The sequence below is a fragment of the Hetaerina americana genome, unplaced genomic scaffold, assembly GCF_022747635.1.
Source record: "Hetaerina americana unplaced genomic scaffold, ioHetAmer1.1.p SCAF_31, whole genome shotgun sequence".
NCBI lineage: Eukaryota > Metazoa > Arthropoda > Insecta > Odonata > Calopterygidae > Hetaerina > Hetaerina americana.
Genome location: NW_027286886.1, coordinates 10205 through 14588, shown reverse-complemented (window position 1 = coordinate 14588; position 4384 = coordinate 10205). Strand labels below are relative to the sequence as shown.

At 55.0% G+C, this 4384-nt stretch overlaps 1 non-coding gene across 1 annotated transcript; it reads left to right on the top strand.

Annotated features, from left to right (window-relative positions):
* Positions 1–900: 900 nt before the first annotated feature.
* On the top strand, positions 901–1055 carry LOC139691276 (5.8S ribosomal RNA). Its single transcript, XR_011701582.1, has one exon. It is a non-coding gene; the product is annotated as a 5.8S ribosomal RNA (ribosomal RNA).
* Positions 1056–4384: the final 3329 nt, after the last annotated feature.

Below are 4384 nucleotides of genomic sequence, written 5' to 3'. Positions count from 1 at the left end.
CGGACGCATCCCTTGCTGGCTTGGGGTTTGTTTTCGGGGTTTTCTCCCCGCCCTTTTAGTCGCCTCTTACGACAAGCAGGGATACTGCGGGAGTATTCTCTAACCCCCTACCCGCAGGGGGGAAGAGCTCTTTCTTGATTCGGTGGGTGGTGGTGCATGGCCGTTCTTAGTTGGTGGAGCGATTTGTCTGGTTAATTCCGATAACGAACGAGACTCTGGCCTGCTAACTAGGCGTCGGAATCTATTATGCTTCCGACGTAGCTATCTTCTTAGAGGGACAGGCGGCTCCTAGCCGCACGAGATTGAGCAATAACAGGTCTGTGATGCCCTTAGATGTTCTGGGCCGCACGCGCGCTACACTGAAGGAATCAGCGTGTCCTCCCTGGCCGAAAGGCCCGGGTAACCCGCTGAACCTCCTTCGTGCTAGGGATTGGGGCTTGCAATTGTTTCCCATGAACGAGGAATTCCCAGTAAGCGCGAGTCATAAGCTCGCGTTGATTACGTCCCTGCCCTTTGTACACACCGCCCGTCGCTACTACCTATTAAATGATATAGTGAGGCCTTCGGAATGGTGCGCGGCGCTCGCCGCCTCAACACCGGTGGCCCCGATGTTGCTGGAAAGATGGCCAAACTTGATCACTTAGAGGAAGTAAAAGTCGTAACAAGGTTTCCGTAGGTGAACCTGCGGAAGGATCATTACAGCTTTCGATTATAAAATCGTAGCTTTGGAACGAATTGGTGAAGAGAAAAAGGGACAAAGAAGGCGAGCAGTCGGGTGCCCGGCGATCAAAAGCCGGCTTTAAAAGACACGCCCAACTCGCTCGCGAAGAAGGGAAAAAATTCCCAGTTTGTATGTTTCGATGAAACGAATTTTTTACATAAAATGAAATGAAAGAAAGAAATTCTAAACGGTGGATCACTCGGCTCGTGGATCGATGAAGAACGCAGCTAACTGCGCGTCGAATTGTGAACTGCAGGACACATGAACATCGACGTTTCGAACGCACATTGCAGCCCTCGGATTTTGTTCCCGGGCTACGCCTGGCTGAGGGCCGGCAATTCAGTTCGCGAACGGAAACGTTTGCGTACTGGGGCGACGAGTGTCCCTCGCTGGGATGGATCGTGTCCCGGATTGATAGGGGGCTCTGCGAGAGATTGGGCAAGACCCGTCCCTGCCGGTCGAGGTGAGACGCTTCGTTATTTTTTGACGACGTTCGCCTGCGGATCGGTGGGGGCTCGGTTATATCTCCCTCTCCACGGGCAACTATATCATTTGGGCCGACCTCAGAGCAGGTGAGACCACCCGCTGAATTTAAGCATATTAATAAGCGGAGGAAAAGAAACTAACCAGGATTCCCTTAGTAACGGCGAGCGAACAGGGATCGACTCCAGTGCCAAAGCTCGCGCCCCATGCGAGGCGCCTAGCGCTGTGGCGTTTGGGAGCGTCCAATTTCCCGAGGGGCGCCGGAGAGTCCAAGTCCCTCTTGAACGGGGCCACGGCCCGGAGAGGGTGCCAGGCCCGTGCGACCTCCGCGCTTGCCTCCCGGGAGGGGCGCTCCTCAGAGTCGGGTTGCTTGAGAGTGCAGCCCAAAGTCGGTGGTAAACTCCACCTAAGACTGAATACGGCCACGAGACCGATAGCGAACAAGTACCGTGAGGGAAAGTTGAAAAGCATTTTGAAGAGAGAGTTCAAGAGTACGAGAGTTCAAGAGTACGTGAAACCGTTAGGGAGTAAACGGGTGGTACCCGAAATTTCGAAAGGGGAGATTCAGGTCTCGCCGGCGACGGGCGAGGGTCGCTTGACGGATGGCGCGCCGGCGGGCGGGGGGTGACCCCCGTCACAAGCGCGTCACCCGGTGGCCCTCGAATGTTCGTCGTCGGTGTGACGCACCGCGCCAATAGGACGTCGCGACCCGTCGGACGCCGGCCCCAAGGGCCCGGGTGGAGTCCCGCCCGCTCTCGAGCGGAAAAGGACCCCGGGATCCCAGGCCGGATGTCCGACGGTAGGAAGCGAAAGTCGACGCGCCGCAAGGCGTCCGGCCCTCCGCGAGCACCCTCGGGGGTTAGGGTTCCGGACCCGGTCCGATCCCTTTCCCACCGTGGGGCTGTCCGCGAACCGTGAGGTGTCCTCGGACGTCGTCGAAAGTTTCGAGTCCGCGACGCTACGGCTTGGATGGTCCACCCGACCCGTCTTGAAACACGGACCAAGGAGTCTAACATGCGCGCGAGTCGTTGGGTCGGACACGCTCCGCTAAACCCATAGGCGTAATGAAAGTGAAGGCCGCCGTTCCGGCGGCCGAGGGAGGACGGGGTCGTTCGCTCGCTCCGGCGGGCGTCGGTCCCCGCACCCCCGGGGCGTCTGATCCCTCATTGCGAGGGGAGGCGCACCCAGAGCGCACACGTTGGGACCCGAAAGATGGTGAACTATGCCTGGCCAGGACGAAGTCAGGGGAAACCCTGATGGAGGTCCGTAGCGATTCTGACGTGCAAATCGATCGTCGGAGCTGGGTATAGGGGCGAAAGACTAATCGAACCATCTAGTAGCTGGTTCCCTGCGAAGTTTCCCTCAGGATAGCTTGCGCTCGGAGGAGAGTCTCATCCGGTAAAGCGAATGATTAGAGGCCTTGGGGCCGAAACGGCTTCAACCTATTCTCAAACTTTAAATGGGTGAGAACTCCGGCTTGCTCGATTTATCGAAGCCGGAGACGGGGTCCCCTCGGGGGCCCCTGGGATCGGAGTGCATAGTGGGCCACTTTTGGTAAGCAGAACTGGCGCTGTGGGATGAACCAAACGACGGGTTAAGGCGCCCGAATCGACGCTCATGGGAAACCATGAGAGGTGTTGGTTGCTTAAGATTGCAGGACGGTGGCCATGGAAGTCGGAATCAGCTAAGGAGTGTGTAATAACTCACCTGCCGAAGCAACTAGCCCTGAAAATGGATGGCGCTGAAGCGTCGTGCCTATACCCGGCCGTCGCCGCAGGGCGGACTCGGCTCCGAGTCGAGTGCCGCTTGACGCGGCGACGAGTAGGAGGGTCGCGGCGGCGTGCGCAGAAGGGTCTGGGCTCGAGCCTGCCTGGAGCCGCCGTCGGTGCAGATCCTGGTGGTAGTAGCAAATACTCCAGCGAGGCCCTGGAGGACTAAGGTGGAGAAGGGTTTCGTGTGAACAGCCGTTGCACACGAGTCAGTCGATCCTAAGCCCTAGGAGAAATCCGAAGCTGACGGCGATAGAAAAAATTTTCATAAGCAAAATGATCCATCGGTCGGGCGAAAGGGAATCCGGTTCCTATTCCGGAACCCGGCAGCGGAACCGTTGTTTGTCGGGCCCTCACAAGGGGTTCGTCAGGGTAACCTAAAAGAGCCCGGAGACGTCGTCGGGAGCCACGGAAAGAGTTTTCTTTTCTGCATGAGCGTTCGAGTTCCCTGGAATCCTCTCGCAGGGAGATAGGGTTTGGAACGCGAAGAGCACCGCAGTTGCGGCGGTGCCCGTGATTTAGTAGTAGTAGTTTTAGGGGTTTGTAGGGTGCGTCGACAGCTATGGTCATTTTGCACCACTGTCATTACGTAAAACTTATGTTCCTTTTAAACTAGGAATAAGTAAACAAATAAATACGAATAAATATATAAATAAATAAATTAAACAAAAAAAAAAAAAGGAAAATGCTAAAATCAAAAGCATTAAAATTATGAGCTCCAAAGCTAAAGCTGCCCCATTAAACCAGTATACCTTAAAAAACTTAAGACTCGGTTTATAGACCCAGAGTCATCCCCTAAAATATTTCTTAAGTCTCCCCTTATCTTCAACATGTCTCTGGCCCTTTCGTATGTTTTACATTCCGTCAGGATATGTTTTATCGTCAGGGGTTGGAGGCACTCATTGCAGCGGGGCTGTTCTTTTACCTCCGCAAAGAGGTACGAATGAGTGAGGGCAGAGTGTCCTATTCTCATGCGCGTAATCATGACCTCTTCCCTCCGAATGCTCCGGATGGAAGAAGACCATGGGGAAACGACCGGTTTTATTGCCCTGAGTTTATTATTTTGCAGAGACTGCCAAGTCTCCTTCCACTGATGCAGGACCAAGTTCCGCAAGGCGGCCTTCACATCCTCCATTGGAACCAAGGTGGAGTCGGTCTCGGGTTGTCGAAGGGCATCCTTCGCTGCCTGGTCAGCTTTTTCGTTGCCTCTTATGCCGACGTGACCAGGAGTCCATATAAAGGAGACCCTGTTCCCCTTTCTCTGAAGGGACAACAGGGTATAATGGATCTCCTGGACTATCGGGTGCACAGGTGCAAAGACCGATAAAGATTTTAGGGCGCTCAACGAGTCGGTGCAGATGAGGAAAGAGCCATTGCTTTCTTTTATTTCTCCTAGGGCCGTCCTTATGGC